The 18,645-nt window shown below is 36.4% G+C and overlaps 1 long non-coding RNA gene across 3 annotated transcripts in view; it reads right to left on the reverse strand.

The window, feature by feature from the left end:
* Positions 1-1,313: 1,313 nt before the first annotated feature.
* The window catches only part of LOC131514392 (uncharacterized), a 36,853-nt gene continuing 19,521 nt past the window's right edge, over positions 1,314-18,645 (reverse strand). For all 3 annotated transcript variants that reach the window (XR_009263051.1, XR_009263050.1, XR_009263052.1), the window contains 2 exons: positions 8,408-8,822; positions 1,314-1,524 (listed from right to left, as the gene is read on the reverse strand). This is a non-coding gene — a long non-coding RNA (uncharacterized LOC131514392). The remainder of the gene's footprint in view (positions 1,525-8,407; positions 8,823-18,645) is intronic.

The following is an 18,645-nucleotide window of genomic DNA, read 5'->3' on the forward strand; positions in this document are numbered from 1 at the left end:
AAAAAAATCAAATCTGAAAATGACTGGAGGGAGTTTACTAAACCTTTTGGGCAAGTGGGTTCTGGGGCATTAGGTCTACATTTGTTTTAAAGAGCTTTATATGTTCTGAAACTGACTGAGCAACAATAATACTGAAAAACTAGGGTGTTATAAAGCTGAATTTTAAAGTACAGCACGTCCAGTCTGTGAATGAAGACAAATGTGTTTGAAAATAAAGATAAAAGGGACAGTGAAAACTCTGAAAAATATTAGATGTTAGATGTATTAGATCTAAATTTATTAGATAAATTTTAAATTTCCTCATAAGATTCCACATTATTTTTACTTACTGTCAGTGGAAATACATTTTTACAGGTCTTGCTTTGTCAAATATAATCTTGTAGTGATTTTGTAGTCCTACACCTGTGAGTTAATGTTTTCCCTCACATAGTTCTTTCAACCATTTACCGGTTTGTGGGTCACTACACATTTAAAGATACACAGTAGGGAATTTGAAAATGAACTCCTAAAGCTCAAAGGGATAGCAAAATTATGTATTGATATAATGGTCTTGTAGAGAGCAAGATGGAGTCACTCATGTCAAGCAGGGATCTGTGTCAAGCAATGATGCAGGCAGTTAGGGGTAATGAAGCTCTGAAGTATCATTGAGACCAGCATCAGCTGACACCCTACAACTTACAACAAGCAGAAAGACAAGAGGTCTGCAGGGGCCCAAGAATGATTAAATCCCTTTAAAAAGGGAGGATTTTTGTAGCAAACTGTCAGACTCTTCAACCATGACCCCTCTATGTCTGACCACTTAAAAAGCAGCTGCCGCCGAAGGCTCTGCCCAGTTGATCTCTGAACAGAACTGAGATCCTTCACTGCTTGAACATAATAAGCAGTAAGTGCCAAGAGCTCACTCAGACCCAACTGAGGCCCTATCTCAACTGTGTGCTCACAGACTAACTTCGTGTTCAGTTCATTATCTTCCTAACCCTGTGTATGTTGTTTGTTGTGTACTTGTCTTGTGTTCTGTTCCGTATGCTGTGTAAGAAGCCAAGTTAATCACGTGGTGAAATGTCATTGAGTTTGGAATCCTGAACCTGCTTCATAATTATGTTAACGTTGCTTTATGACTGAAATAAAGCTGCCATTGTAGAAACACACAACTCGTGTGTACTTTCATAGTGTGCTCATGACAAGTCTATAAAATGAGATAGTGACTGAAAATTTCATTTATTTTTACTTTCTTACTCCTGTTTTTTGAACTACTTGTTAAATATTATACTGAGCTAATAAGAAATCAGACGAAAGAAATGTAGATATGCACATATTTTAAACACCTGTTTATTTTCAAATTTCATAGATGTATGATAGGGTCTGATAACTGAGGATCATACTTATACCAAAGTTGATTTCAGGAGTGAAAGGAAGAGCAAAAACATGATTAAAGGACTGCTTTCTGGTGAAGGCCTCCAGTTCCGACTATTGAAGGTTCCAATGTTGTTGGCAGTGACTAGGATTATCTTTGGAGGAAAGTACCTAGAACCAAACCAGAGGTACATATTGAGAAAGGCTTCTTGGGAAATTTCTCACATACAATAAAGCGTTGTATTATGGCAACAATATGGTATATACTTACAGAGCAGAGTCAATTCTGAACTAATGCCTGAAATGAAGAAGTGCAGAATAGGTACCAATGGAGTGGGTTTTCTGTTTTAGGGGTCCTTAGACATTGGGCAAGAGAGGAGAGTGGCCAGGAGACAGTGGCAAGAGGGATGAGCAGGGAATGGATTTCATCCTATCACTAAAAGGGAAGAGCTGGGCTGTATGTATGGGGGATATAAACTACCCCAAAGAATGACATCTTGGAGTTTGGTGCATGTGTCTAGGGCTGAGGTGAATGCTGAAACCTTTTGTCAGGATTCTGCATATACTACCTATTGGTGTCTTTTGGTTCTGTGGCTTTTTAAACTCCTTAGTGAGAGGCACTATTGCTTTAGAAAGAAGTTATTTTAAGTTGGGAGCTCAAGTCATATCTCCCTTTCTTTGATGAACATTTGACTATTTCCAAAGAAGTAAAATTTTATCCAAGTTTAGGAGGTAGGAAAAAGAAAGAAAGAGAAAGAGGTAAAGAAAACATTTTACCTGGAAGAGATACATCAGTAAGTTTTTGGAATCAGAAATATAGTACCTTATTTAGGAAATGTCATTCTTTCAATACTCATTTTGTAGCATGCCAATACTTTGCCAATACATGTCAATACTTTGGTAGATATTAATTAGAGCTATAAAGATGAATAGTAAATATTTCTGCCCATTAGAAACTTACATTCTAATGGAGGATAGAGACAAATAAGCAAAAAATGACAATGCAGTATGTTCCATTTTCTGATGGATTTTCTGGAGGTAGACTGAGAGGGGAGGTATACCTCACCCAAATCAGGAACAAGGGGGAATGGTCAGAAAATATTTTCAAGACAATAGTGCCTGAATGAAATTTAATTATCAAATATATGTGCTCATGACTTTGTGTACAAGGCTGTCTGTTGAGTTTTGACAATGAATATATCAGTGGCATTCAAAGATGAGTTAGTATTGGGCCTTAAATGGACATAGTTAATTTTGATTTGATAGAAATGGAAGATCATTTAAGTTTTCAAACTGGGAGCAACAATATGGTGGAAATGCTTCTAAAGCTTTCTTTCAGTAGGGCAATCAGGTGAAAGGGGATTGGAGGCGGGAGGTAAGCAATGTCAACCACTTTTGTGTGAAGCAGTGGAGACCTCACTGTAGGATGGTGGTTGTGGGGATAGCACAAATTGTCAGAATGTGAGTCTGGAGTCTGAGTTTATTTCAATATTTCTTCCTCAAGAATGGACATTTGGCTGAAACTGGAGGAGAAAAGAAAGCCATATATCAATCAACAGGAGCACCCAACTGGTAATTGGTTTGAAGACTATGAAACTCTCTGAGGATGTAAATATGGGTTTGAAAGAGATATGGAAATAGATTATATGGAGAAGGTAAAAGTTGGTTGCCAGATGTAGGTATTAGTGTCCACTTACATGCCCATTTATTCCTCTAACAGGGCTGGTGTTGTTTTTCTAGCTTTATGAAAATGTTCTGAAAGAAAATGGGAATGATTGTGTTTGTGAAAAGACTGGCACCAAATCATTTGAGGATGGCTGGTATAAATGTGCAAATCGAAATAAAGTTTAATATTACCTGGTAATTGGTAAATATTATTTTAATGCTAAATGATCTTCAGGAAAAAGAAGTGTGTTATGTGGCACTTAGAAATGGACCTAGTATGAGAATTAAACCCTCTCAAAATAATTTATCATGATAAATATGGAGAAATAGAGGAAAGAAATACTTTATGAGCACTTGTGATATTCCAGACATTATGCTGGGTGCATTATTAGAACAAAATACGTCTTAAATTAGAATGTATACATATTGCAAGGCACCTGGGTGGCTCAGTCAGTTAAACATCTGACTCTTGATTTCAGCTCAAGTCATGATCTCATGGTGACTGAGCCCTGTGTTGTTGGGCTCCTTGCTGGGTGCAGAGCCTGCTTAAGATTCTCTCTCTCCCTCTCCCCTTCTCCCACTTGCTCTCTGTGTCTCTCTAAAATCTAAAAATTATTTAAAAAAGAATATGTACATATTGCATTTTATCATTTTAGTGGGAGAGTTTGATGGAATATTGGTTCTTCCTTAAAGTTATAGCATAAACAATTGAAAAAAATAGTTTGGATACAAAAAGTGAATGTTCAGATTCAACCAAAAATGTTTAGGCAATTGATAGCAAAAGGCATATTCTTGATTATACATATTTTCTACCTTTGTTAATATGTAGTTATATTTGGTGGTGCCTATGCTTTAGGGTCAGTCCCTATGAGGACAGCAAATGTTGATCTCCCTGTTGGTAGAAGCTACGTTCTGACAGGGCCATTTTTCTTTGGGATGGATATCATCAAATTCATCACTGCCACAAGAAAATTAGCAAAGCAAATATCTTACAGATCTCAGTTTGAAGTAATCATCTCCATATATGAAGGGCAGCATGCAATTTCACAAATATAAATGAAAACCAATATTCTCCTTCTTTAAACATTCTAATTTATCTGAGTTATCTTGTTTGAAGTATTCATGATTTGAGGTAAAAAAAAAAATGAACTGAGTAAAAGCCTACTTAGAACAAAATAAATTACCCTTTGATATCCAGTGTAGCAACCTAGTATTTGAGAAAAATAGAACTTCACAAAAGCTTAATATATTCAGAATTTGACAAAGTGTGACCCATTTACTGAAGCAGAAAATGCACCACAGGTTTTTCAGTGTTTCTTTTTTTTTTCTTTCAAGAGCAGATAAATCATATTTATCAGAGAAATAAAAGAACTGCTTTTAGACTTATTGAGGAGAAAATTGGGAAAGAAACAGATACAGGAAAAAAAACAATTCTGACTCAGAAAGATAGTCCCCAAATAAAATGTGGTGGGTTTTAAAGATTTCATAGGAATGTCAGAGTATGGGAAATGTTTAATGAATGTATATAAAAGAAACTACTAGTTAACTTTAGATTTCTTCAAGCTCTATAGATGCTGTGAGGATATTGAACAGTTTATAGAAGCCACACGTTCATGTTGCCATTTTCATAGGAAAATTCTGAGATTCTTGCTGTCAGGATTTTAAATATACTGGAAAAAGGATACAAAACTTGTATTCTGACTTATGTATTCTAAGTACTCATTTCAGTGACGGCACTTTTTACATTTTTCTGCATGTCCTAGTTTGTCAATTCCTTGAAAATGGGGAGCTACGTCTAATATGCCCTCACATACCCAGTTCCTTGTACTGCATTTAACACAAATCGGTTGTATCAACAAATGTTTGTTGGCTATAAGATTGAAGAAATAAAAATAGGAGCCCACGGACATTTCTTCATCAAAGAGTATATATTAACACATAGAATGAAATACTTTTACATTAATCAAGCATTTAAAATAGATGAATATGATCACTGATTATGTTTAAATATTTTATCCTTCCAAAAAGAACTTACATAAAAGAAAACTCATTTCATTTATATCACTTAACAATTTTATAAAATACTGAAAAAGCATCTAACTGTAATTACTATTACTTCAAAAATTCCAAATGGTGAACATTATGTTGACAAGCTAGAGGAATGACTGAGAGATTTTACTTTTCAATCATATTTTTAGATTTCTTGGGTCATTCAGATTTTTTTTTTTTGATTCATACTTTAAGCAAAAGTCAAAAGTGGGACTAAAACTGAGTTGTCTAATATTGCGGGTAAATTTTAAATTATACAGGATTAAAAAAGTCTCTCTGTCAAAAAAAAAAAAAAAAAAGTCTTTCAAATGCAGTTTCTTTATTCATTAGCAGTTATTCCCAGTGGCCTGATGGTGCAGATCAGATGTGGCTGGAATGAGTTGAGTCCACAGTGCTGCAGATGAAATTAATTAAAAAAATTGGAAATCGCTTTTGGGACCCTTGAAAACCATTTCCAGTCTGAAGCCACAGGGCTGAAGTGATCAATAATGGTGGCCATTTGGCACATTCATTGCGTTTAATGAACACAGTCACAACTCACTAAAAGCATTCTTATAAGATTGGGATGGATTTCAATTATCTGGTGACTGACAGAGCTTTTCATGAAACTTGGAGGGAGTTGCACTGCTCCCCACCAACTCTCCTCCCCCTCATTTTTACAACTTGGTGCTGTTTCACTCAGAAAAAATATGTCATCTCAGTACAGACTACAAGAAGTTGATCAGCAACTATCAGCAAAATTCTCCCCATGATTCTTAATGCAGTTTATTTTAGGAAAGCATCCCCAAATTGTGGATCCATTTCAAATACGTAAAGTCTAATAAATGTAGGAATAAAGGCTTCATGAAAAAATGGACAGTGAGCTGGTTTAATCATTTTATTAATATTCAGTAGGATCATTTCCATCTCTGCAGTCACTGCCCGAGTTCAAGTAAGCATTAATTTGTATCTAATAAAGTGCCATTAATACTGAGGATCCTTATAAATTGTTTTTGATAAATGAGCAACATCTGGATTATTGCCTCAGTCTCTTGTCTCACTTATTCAAGTTTCTTCCAATCATTACCTATTTTATATCTAACTGCCAGAAAAAAACAAATAAACAAAAACCCTCTCTTCAATTTCCACCAATATTTAATTCCCTGCTTATGAAACTAGAGTTGCTTTCTCAAAATTCTTGTGCCTGAGATTAAATTTTTTCCACTGATTTTCCTAAATCCTTATTTCTTCTTATTCAGTTAATCTCTTACTGAATCTATATTCTTTTTTAAAAAAGAAAACAACAACTATGTTTTAATTTTTTGGTGTCATAATCTCAAATAGGGTAAGTTTAAGAACTTCTACAATGAAAATACTAGCCTGTTGGCAAACAAAGACTAGAAGGTCTCTGTGACATCAGGAAATGTCCCTTTCTCAGATCTAAGTCAGTGGTGACTTGGGCAAGGACAGAAGATGTGGGGTTGCAGGTAGAGTGATGACTAATGAGGCCTTTCTCTTTGTTGCTTCCTTTACTCCCTATTTGTAACACCGTATCATCTGAACACAAGAGCTTTTACTATTCGGAGGGACAGTAAATATTTTCAGAGCAAATGAACAGTGTAGTTACGAATCAAGACTAATACTGAGTATGTATTTTAACCCTTTAGATGGGGTTTTCTGAGGTTCTAGTGTCACAGTTGCATATCACATGGAATTGAATTATGTCTTGTCTTAATATTTCATGTTCCAAGTGGGGACATGAAGATAAACTTCGATCAAAACTCTCTAAAGGCATGAGAGAAATGAGGAGACTTTCAAAAGTCTGGTTGTGTGGTGTGAACCTTCATGTGGATAAATATTAACTTGAGCAGACAAATTTTAGGCTTTGGAATTAAAAAAAAATTGTTTTAATGTTTATTTATTTTTGAGAGGCAGAGTGCGAGCAGGGGAGGGGCAGAGAGAGAGGGAGACACAGAATCCAGAGCAGGCTCCAGGCTCTAAGCTGTCACCACAGAGCCCGATTTGGGGCCCGAACTCACAAACTGCAAGATCATGACCTGAGCCGAGGTTGGACGCCCAACCAACTAAGCCACCCAGGTGCCCCAATAGGCCTTGGAATTTTAATTGAATACTTTTCATCGCCAAATTATTTAAATGCCTAGATTCATTCATAGTTTCTATGTCACTAGAGAGTTATTTCTGAGAATAATATTGTCTTTGGCTTTATACTCTTCGACATCAGTTACAACTTTCCACTTCATGGAATCCCAGAGAATCTGGGCACATCTGCCAATCAGCTCTGTCATGAAGTGTCAACTCTATTATGAGAAAACAATTTCAACAATATATGAGATCAAATATAGAAGCGAGCTATTGAATTTACTTCTTCACTTGTTTTGCTTCTGTCATCCCGTGTTGAGAAATACATCTCCCACAAATACATTCTCCAATTTTTGCCAAATTATGCCCTTAACTGAGTCTCACACCTAAAATGGACTTTCTCATTTGCCCAAATCATTCTGCTCAGAACTGCCATTTTAACATTTCCAAATGATGCTTTATTCATTTCACTTATATTTTCCAATGACATCCCTACAAAATGAAAAAGAATCTTTTTATTTCATATAATCAAGGACCTCCATGATTTGATTGCTTTTTACTTGCTCAGTTTTTCTGTATTAACCACCTCCTGAACACTGACTGCTGCATGTGACTCTGGAACATAATTTATACTTATCCACTTGGCTTCTCGTCTCCAGTTTGGCCATTTTCTCACTATCTCTTCTATTCCTGAAATGCTCTCCTCTTCTCAGCCTACATCTACCAGCCACCCTCCCCTCTATGGACTTTCCTGGATTTCCCCAACTGCAAGTTCTCTTCATTAACAACACGCACATGAGACTTTCCATCTAATACAGAGGTTTAAAACTACAGGTGATTTTTCAGTCTTTAGATAAGGGTGATATCTGCACATATTTTTGGTTGTCACTAATAAGAAGGTGTTATAGCTCTAGTGGGTAGAAATCAGGGATGCTGCTAAACATCCCACAATACAGGACAGCTCTCCACCACTAAGAATGATCAGGTCTAAAATGTCAATTGTGCTACTGTTGAAAAACCTTAACTTAATCCAATTTGAAACCTCTATTTCAATCCTGCTTATAATTTTACTTCAATAGGTATATGTTTAGTTATGTGTTTTAGGATATAAGCCTCTGGAATAGCAGGACGACACCTTATGCAGAATTTTATTTCCTCACAAGTCTAGCACAAACTCTGGTATATGAGTACACTCAAAAATATTTTAAAATTTATGTGATATGGAATACATAGAATCAGCATGCAAGATGAAAATACTTACCAACCAAGCTACAAGCTCAATATATACTTTCTTTGAAAGCTTTGAAAATTCAGCTGTCCATTTGAGGATCTTTTAATGATGAAAATCCATTGGCATTATGCTAGTAAAGAGAGGATTTACGGGTTAGTATATATTTATTGTCGATAAGCAAAAACAAAGACATATTACAAACATTACTGTATTTTCACAGTAGATGAAAATGGTAGAGTCTGAGGTTTTCAGGGTTAGTATATTTATCCTTAATGGTTATCTTCTATTTCTCCTATGGTAGATTTGTTGAGCTGTCGTTGTTACTGTTGTATACTATGCCACAAATAATTAATCCTTGCTTCATGAAGGTCTCTCAGCTTCTGGGAAGTATGTGTTGGTTAGATCAGCTCCAATTTGTTTGTATTCCTCTAAGTAGTGCATCTAGCTGTTGGGCAAAATAAAACATTAAATTATCTTGCCAGCTTGCTATAAATATTTGAAAATGATTGCTATTGGAATACATAAACAGTTTTTTAAGCTTCCTTATGAAATAAGCTGATGCATGTTGCTTACTAATGGAATATCTATGTTTACATCATGTCCCACAGTCTCCAATATATAGAAAAATGAGCGGAGCCAATGTCTCCCTGTTCTAGAAGACATGTTCAAGCAATCTGCCTGCCATTCAAAATCTTCCCAGATCTGCCCCCTACTTACCTGTGTCTCTTTCACAAATGTCCTGAATCAGCTGAATTATTTCACTTATAATCTCTTGAATGCTATTTCTTACTTCCTCCACCTCTAAGGCTTTTTTTTCCCTTTCCCCTCAAGTTTTTCAGTCATAGGATGAGTTTCTCTTTTTAGCTCTCTCATGCCTGTTGAATTGCTGGCCGTTCGAAACCATCCATGTCACATGCCAACTTCCCTAAAAAAAATCCTTTTATCTTCTAAATCCTGCCTCTGCCTTTAAAACATAGCATCTTATATAGCTTAATTAACTTCTACTGACATGTTGTTGCCATTATATTTGTGCATTATTATTTTTGCTTTTCCTTCAGATTGTGAAGCCCTGTAGCAGTAGGGACCATGATTTACAGACATCTTTGAATCATATTGAGCACTAGTATACTGTCCTGTACATAGTAACTATTCATTATACAGTAGTTGAATGGATGTTGAATGAATTATGGTTTTGCTTTAGAAGTAGAAAATAGGGTGGCAACCTGGCTATAAAATATGAAATGAAATGTGTTTTTCCAATAAATAAATGTCAAGAATAAATGAAGGGAGGAGGACTGTTACAGACATAATAATTAAAAGTGATGTCTAAATCATGTTTGGATGTTGATTTGACCAAACTAACTACAAAGGAACATCTTTGACATAATTGGAGAAATGTGCATACAGAATAGGTACTGGATGATATTAAGGAGACATGATATGACAGAAGTGTGTTCATTATGTCAGAAATAGATTTTTAAAGATAGAAATGTGGGGCACCTGGGTGGTTCAGTTGGGTAAGTGTCTGACTCTTGGTTTAGGCTCAGGTCATGATCTCATGGTTCGCGAGATCAAGCCCTGTGTTTGGGCTCCATGCTGACAATGCAGAGCCTGCTTGGGATCCTCTCTCTCCCTCTCTCTCTGCTCCTCCCCTGCTTGAGCATATGCTGTCTCTCTCAAAATAAATTAATAAACTTAAATAAAATAAAATATTGTAATAAAAAAGTACTAGAGATAATGAAAGAGTTGGCACCAATTGGCAAAAAATGTTGATAATTATTGAAGCAGAGTGAAGGCTACATAGTGTTCACTATACAATATCACTCTAGTTCAGTGTAAGTGTAAATGTTTCCACTGAAGGTTCAAATAGATATATAAAGTTCTATAGAAGAACCATAGGAAAGTAATCTTTCAGTCATTTTATATATTTATTCTAAGGGACTCCAGTGGCTTGTCTAAAATTTCATTTTACAATGTTTAACCCAACACTTAGGAGCCAACCGAACATGTGAAAGCATTGCACTAGTAACACAATGCCCTACTCCTTTGGATGGCACAGAAGACTATGGGGAGCTTAGTAAGTCAGTCTGGCATTTTATCCTTCTCTAAGGACCTCCTTTTTATTATTCATAACTATCTGGCTTGAAGAATGTTAGTGTCAACATAATAGCCAGCTGCTGCCCCCAGATGACTTTACTCTCTTATGCTGAGAATGACCAGCAGCCCTGTAAAAAGCAAAGAATACATTTTTGTCTTTGCTGGCTGAACTGGATCCAGTCACCCTTAATGTCATGGAAGAGAAATGATAAGAACACTTTTCTTTAACAGACATACGAGGGATCAGGTAAGTCGATACAGAAGCTGTGGACATTACCAAGTAGCAGATGCTATAGACAGATGGCAAAGACAGAACACATATGAATGTGTGATTTGAACACTAGACTTGGTGTTGTCAAGTCTTTCTCTCATACTCATTCTTGTCTTTCCATCTTTGTTGCCACTCTCCGAAACAAGCTCCTCTTTACAACTCCTTCAGGTGATGATACAAAAGCTGCTAACCTTATCTCCAAAAGCATGCCCAAACCACCCCCAAAAGCATAAAACCTGTTAGAATCTTGTGCTTGATAAAGAAACCCAGCTTCCAAATAAGTCCTCAGCCTTCCAGCTTTCAATCACCAACATGCCCTTCTTTCTATTGACAGCTACGCACCTCCATTTTCCTGGGGGCTACTTCAACATCTTTCCTGGTGGTCTTTTGGCTTCTAATCTTTTCCTCTTCAACACACATTATCAGATGGTTCTAGATTAGGCTTCCTAAAATATGGCACTTAGACCAGTCTCATGTTCCAAAGCTAGCAGTGGCTTACAAATGCTATCACAAAGTCCACTTCTATTTACTCAGCATTTCAGGCCTCACAAATGTGTCTGGGGTCTACTTTTAAGCACTTGAAACTGTAAAGCAACAGAACAAATTGCACTTCCCTGAAAATACTCTACTTTTGGGTCTCCACTCTTAGGCTTATAAATGTTGTAATTACATAAAACCTCTCTTTCTATACATTTCAGCTTGAGACCCTCCAAATCTTCTTTCATCTTCCTATAGAACTTTAGTCTTTCTTGTCTCTGTCAGACTCCACCTCTTTCTCTGTAAGGTTCTTCCAGCTCTTCATGTGTATCTTTCTTGGACTATTTCTTCTCACTGGTATTGCAACATGGTATGAGCTTCACTTTTTTAATCAACCCTAAGTTTGTTTGTTTTTTAATGCTTATTTATTTTTGAGAGAGAGAGAGGGAGAGAGACAGAGAAAGAGAGACACAGCATGAGTGGGGAAGGGGCAGAGAGGGAAACACAGAATCCGAAGCAGGCTCCAGGCTCTGAGCTGTCAGCAAAGAGCCTGAAGCGGGGCTCAAACTCACGAATGGTGATATCATGACCTGAGCCAAAGTCGGATGCTTAAACGACTAAGCCACTTAGGAACCCCTCCAATCAACCCTAAGATTTTAAGAACACAACTTATTCATTTCACCTTTGTATCCCTAGTCTCTGGCACAATGCTCTGTGCTTAGGATATGTTTAGTAAATATTGGTTAAAGGGCTGGTAGAAAGAATACTAAAAATTCTATGCAAAGATAGAGATCAAGGCAAAGCAGTGTTTCCACATGTTTAAATATTAAGGTGTTTAAATTCTAATTATTAAATAAATTATTGCCATTTATTTGAGGCTGTAACAGTCATTAGTTTAAGTGCATCTTTACATTGTTACATTTAATCCTCTCGGTTTAATAACTTGCTGGATGAGAAATGTGAGACTTGGAGAGATTAAGTAACTTATCTATACATGGTCTGATTCAAAATCAGGTCTGTTTGAAGTCAAGCCTAGTCACTTTTCTATTATTATGTCTGGGAAGTCCTAGGGTTTAGCAGATATAACTCAAAGGATGCCTTAAGAGATTTAAAAAAAAAAAAAAAAAGACTCATACAGAAGATACTCCCTTTACCCATCCCTTACTTCAATAACAGAAGCTTTTGTTTTTTGCAGTGAATTTTTTTAGTTTTTATTTTTATCTGCAAGGAGGAACATACACTTTCTCATTTTCGCTAATTCCTTTGTTAACTATTGTCTTATATACTTAAGGATTTCATATAGTTAATTTGTTTGGAGGCACTGAAATATATAACCCGTCACATAATGTAACAAGTTGCATTTGCTTCCCCAGAGCAGGCGTGTCATCAGCCTATGTGTGTTTAAACCGTACCATCATATTCTAACATCTATGTTCTAATCTACTTTTGCATCGTTCTCAGAACCAATTTGTAAGTCTTGCAAGAAAATCAATTTCATTACTTGACATTCTCAATTTCATTTTGCTACAAATAGTTTTAATTCTTTGCAGAAATTCTTCAATTCTGAAAGGATGAGGACAATCATGAGGATACTTAAGATGTGGTTTTCAATTTTTATTTTATATTTACTTATTTATTTATTTATATTTTTTATCTTTATCTAAAAACTTTTTTTTAATCTTTATTTTTGAGAGAGAGAGAGACAGATAGAGTGTGAGCTGGGGAGAGGCAGAGAGAGAGAGAGAGACAGAATTAGAAGCAGTCTCCAGGCTCCGCTTCAGCACAGAGCTTGATGCGGGGCTGGAACCCATGAGCTGTGAGATCAAGACCTGAGCCGAAGTTGGACGCCCAACCAACTGAGCCACACGGGTGCCCCAAGATGTATTTTTAAAGCCAGTTCCCCAAAGGAATTTAAAAAATTATTTGGGTGATGCATGGCTCCCCATGGTGGCCACTTAAAAGATAGTTCACTTAAATGTGTAAATTCTGGTGTGTGTGTATTCTGATCTGTATACATATAGACATATATGTGTTTTTGATATATATATACATATATATATACATATATATATGTATATATATATGTATATATATATGTATATATATATATGTATATATATATATCGTTAGAACTTATATTAACTAACTACTACTGTATCAGACATTTCAAAAATTTTAAAAAGATATTTCTTGTAGGGATGAAGGTGATAGGAAAGATTTCTTGAAGGAAATGTATTTGAATAAGTAGTCCATGGAGCTCTGGCATGGGAGATGGATAGCTTTAGGATTTGGCATAGCATTTCCTGGAATGCAATTGTATGTGGAAGTGAGATGGGTGGTCAGATGTGTTGGGAAAACTACATGCCTCTCTGGAGGCTTATGGAGCATAATATTAAAGGCTCAGAAATATTAGTCAGAAAAAAAAAAGTTTAGCTTTATGTTTCCAACTCATGTGATAATGGATCACCCTTACTTTCTCTATATAACCTCTGATAACACCCCCATTTCCCATGTCAATAGAACTGCTTTTTAGGCTGATGATTATGATGGTGGTAGCACTCATTTCTTCCAGGATACACATATTTTGTGTGTGTGTGTGCCTTGAACAGTTTAACATCTATAAGTTGTATGATTATGGAAAATTATTCAATCTCTCTCAGCCTAAATCTCCTTATTTGTAAAACAGAGAGAGTATAACAGCGATTCTTAAAGTTGCTGAGAGGATTAAATGAGTCAGTCCCTGTAAAGTGCTTGGAACCTGTTTAGTTGCTCAGCAATGGCATGATCTTGTCAGTTCCCTAGCCTGCAAGAAAGCATTCATGTTTCCACACAGTGGCAATTTTTCCTTTTGGTAGTTTCCAGGTACAGGAATGTTATATAAATGAGCACACAGTGCTGTAGATAGAGGTATGTTTTTCCATAATGAACAATAAATAAACGCTTGGAGCAGCATGTGCAGTATAATAGTTTGTGTTTAGAGAGCACTTTTAGATTTAAACAAAGTAGGTAGGGCCAAAAAAAAAAAAAAGAAAAAGAAAAAAGAAAAAAAGAATACACAAACTCCTCACCTCTACAGGACCATTTATTATATTAGAAAAAATTTATAGGAGTGCCTGGGTGGCGTAGTCTGTTAAGCTTCCGACTTCAGCCCGGGACATGATCTCCCAGTTCGTGAATTTGAACCTCGCATCAGGCTCTGTGCTGACAGCTCAGAACCTGGAGCCTTCTTCTAATTCTGCCCTCCCCCCGCCCCTCTCATGCTCTGTCTCTCAAAAATAAATAACTATCAACAAAAAAAGTTATATTGGCATTATTATTGGTATGCAAATGTGAAGCACTGGGGAATTATAGAAAGAGGCCTCAGTATATATTATTGATCTGTCCATCATTAAGAAGATAATTATTCTGATTTCCTGAGCTTACAAAGTTGTAAAGACTATGGCCTTTGTAATTTGGCTTTTGCCTATGTTCAGAACAGTCCCTGAGGTTCCTTGACAATCACAGTACCAGAAAAACACCTTCCAGAAAAACACACTTCATCACCTATACAATCAGAAAGATTTATTAGGTATTTGGACTCTTTTGTATCTAACTTTTATCAGGAAAAAGCTCGTAGAAAACGAGTATATATATATATATATATATATATATATATATATATATATGGTATGTATTCAAATGTACAACCTCTAATCTTCATAACCTCTAATAGTATAGATCTAAGGATAAAATAAGATTGCCGAGAAATGATTGTGAAAGCATCCTATAAATGCTAAAACATTATGAAAATATGTTTACTGGTAGCAACAATAATAAATTAGTGTGTGGGATTTTCATACTTAGGTCTAAATTTTACTTATTTCATATCTCAAAGGAGGTACCAACCTCAGTCAGTATTTTCACCAACAGATATCAATAAGTCAATAAAACATAATGTTTATATAAGTTAACATGTAATTATCTACAGTTATATATAATCATAATTACATAAGTTAAATACTGAATTCTAAAACATTTGCTAACCATTTCTCCCTGACATAGAAATTAATTCAGTTCCGTTTTTAGTTGTGACACACAGAGTTTTTAAAAATCATTTATAAGACACACTTTTTAAATTTTGAAATCAGGGTGCTTCTCATAATCAACATCCAACAAGTTTCTGATTATTTATCTTTTTTACTGAAAAGCTTTCATTAACTATGTCTTACAAATGATTCTGTTTCATAGTTCAGGAAGTAGAGGATATTGTACCACCATGTGTCTAGAGACCTTTTGTGAAGATAAACGCATATCACTCAATTAGCCTCCATCATCTTTTATGCATTTCATTTATTATTTGCTATGAAGTATTTATGAGTGCTTATTCTACATCATTAAAGTCTGTGATGTGTGTCACAGACTTCTCTAGTATTAGTTTTTGTTTTCACAGGCCAAATTGTGAATGATGTACATGTATCTTAGTAAAAAATATACGGAAGCAATGATCTAATGCCGCCATTGCATTCTGAGACCAGCCTTGCCCCTCTAAATGAGAATCAAAAGCTATGGCAGTGAGATCACAAAAAGGGGTTCCAATTAAGAGCAGAGAATTATCTCAGAGGTAACTCATATTCAGATCTTATACAAATTGACCTAACATGCCACTTTTTCTTTATTTTAAATTTCATACAAAGAAGCAAAACCGAATTACTATAATGATATTGTAAGGTATACTTTAAAAAGGCCTTCTGTATTATGCCAGCTTGAGTCTTTGTGAAATTAGCTGCCTTTCTAATTACTTACGATATTTTCATGTTATTCTGTTATCTCTACATAGTCCCTATGGTACAGCACTGGGGAGCCCAGTGTCCCAATATCTTTATATGTAGGGTAAGAGTGGAATCTGACTTTGTAATGAGAAAGAGAAGTGGCCAGTCATACCATCATCATGGAAACAAAAGATGTCCTAGTGTTCCCCAAACACTTGAAGCCCTCTGCCACCACATTAGCAGCACGACCCTTTCCTATACCCATTCTAATACAGTCAGATTGTGCAATTCATTCATCTGTTCAGTCAGAAGTCTGTATTTTGCACTGTCAGGTGGTGTGGTAGATCCTTGGAATTTAGAGATGAACACACATTCTGCCTCAAGGACAGCCTCATGTGGAGACAAATACTAACCAAGAATATGTGGTATAGCAGTAACATAGAAAAACCACAGGAGCAGAGAAGAGGGCGGTCATTCCAATGCAGCTTGGCTTGATGGGGGAAGAGACAGGGTTTTGTCCTGAAGGAGCCAGTGTCTGGCCTGAGTGATAGAGTATGAGTAGGAATTAACCAAGTGGTTATATTTGCATGCTCTTCCTCTTTACTAGATCTCACATTCTGAAACTTCAGATTTACTCCTGAACCCTCCTGCCTTATTTCTGTATACTCATCTTGAGGTAGTATCATTGACACTCGGAGGCCTTTAGTGCCATCTCTATGCTACTTATATCCAGGGAGACATCTGAGGACACATCTTTCCTTGGAGCTTTAGGGGGTATTCAAGGATTTTGTGGCTGATCAAGGAAAAAGATGTGACCACAAGGTGGCAGTAGCACTCACAAACTTTATTGGGAGCTGCTTTGGTAAATTCTTTGGGAAAATCCCTCACAGCAGGGGTCTGTCCACTGATGTTGACCCAGGGCTGCTGCTCAGAAGGGGAGGAGGACAGGGGAAGTCCTGAGGCGGGGGTGGGGAGGTGGGGGGGGGGTGGTTGGAGAGGGGGCTTCTGTATGTAGAAACTGTGGCTCAGCAGTCTGGCAGGCAGTCTTTGGGTCAGAGAGCTCAGAAGGGCAGCCAGGGTTGGAGTTTCCATGGCCCTGGGGTCATCTAGTGCTAGCAGATATGGGATGAAATTTTACAGGGGAATGCAAAAACAGGAAGGCTCTAAATGGCTAAAAAAATCTTCTTGTTTGGCCTATTTTAAAAATAAATGGATGTGTAAAAATTTGATTTTGTCTCTGGCGGGCTTTTGAGCTAATGGGTCTCAGCCTGCAGTGAAGAAATAAATGACCTAGGGGCCATCTCTGGCTCATTTATATAACAGCTTCACATCAATATAATCAAATGCTTATTTAACATCTCCATTGGGGTGTCATGAAGGTATCATGAAATTGACCCAATCAAGATGGAACTCCTCGTACTTCTTTAGTTTTTCCTTTTCAGTAAATGGAGCTATCAGGCAGATTTGAAACAGAAAGTTAAGAGTCATACACGGTTCCTGTCTTTCCAGTCTCATCAAGTTTTGTCATTTCTACCTCCTAAGCATCTCTCATAATTTAGTCATCTACATCTCCATCGACAAATCTCCAGTCTAAGCTAGAAATCTCTCTTGCTTGGATTACTCTAATATTCTGCTAGGTCATCTTCTTATTTTTACTGATATCCCCTTTCGATGAATTCTCCATACAGCAAGCAGGATTATTTTGAAACATAGATCCTGCTCACCCTAGCTCCTTGTTTATATACCTTTTAGCAGTGTCCGGAGAATGTCCCAATCTGAAAACCCTGAGTGATCTCACCTATACTCGCCTTCCTAGCTCTTGTCACACCATTGCTTCCCATTGCTCACTGGTGTCCAGTTACAGACCCACTGACTTGTGCACGTTCTTTTTCACACTACGACCTCTGTCCCGCTGTTCTTTCTACATGAAATGTGCTCCTCTCCCAGCAATTTGAATGGATGTTACCTTTTCTTCCTTCAGGTGTAGCTTAAATGTTCCTTCCTCATCGAGGCCTCCTGTAATTGCCTCAACATAGCTCTCATCCTCCCCTCCACCCACCTTCATTATTCAATCTCAAGCTCTCCATTTATTTCTGGGGTAACAATGATCTTAATTTATAATTGAGATATTTATAATTGAGACACATCAAACCCTCTCTAGACTCCAGGCTTCATGAAAATAGAAACTTTGCCTTGTTCAGTGCTTTTGTTTGCTTTTTTTTTTTTTTGGCTTTTTAAAAGAACTCTAGTTTCTAATATAGTGCTTGGCACATAATAGAAACTAAATAAATATTTGTTAAATGAAATACATTTTATACTTTCATAAAGAACAAATAAGCAGGGAAAGGTGCAGTCAAGTGGAGAAGGAATTTTTCCTCTTTTTTTTAAGAGCTAAAGGTGTTATTGTATTATGTTATACTGTTAACATGGAAAATTTGATGCCTTTCTTGCTAAGGTAAAGGAATTCAAACACCTATGGGGAATATGAATTGCCTTTAAATGATTAAGTTTGAAAATCATTGAAGTAAATCACTTGTGAGGCCTTAACAAGTCTGGGGTGTTTTTGTTTGTTTTGTTTTTTTGTCTTCATTTTTGTTTTTGTTTTTGCTTTTTGGCTGGGGGTATTACAAAGTAGATTGTGATCAAATATTCTCCAAATTTTTTAGGACAAGAAA

The sequence above is a fragment of the Neofelis nebulosa genome, chromosome 6, assembly GCF_028018385.1.
Source record: "Neofelis nebulosa isolate mNeoNeb1 chromosome 6, mNeoNeb1.pri, whole genome shotgun sequence".
Taxonomy (NCBI): domain Eukaryota; kingdom Metazoa; phylum Chordata; class Mammalia; order Carnivora; family Felidae; genus Neofelis; species Neofelis nebulosa.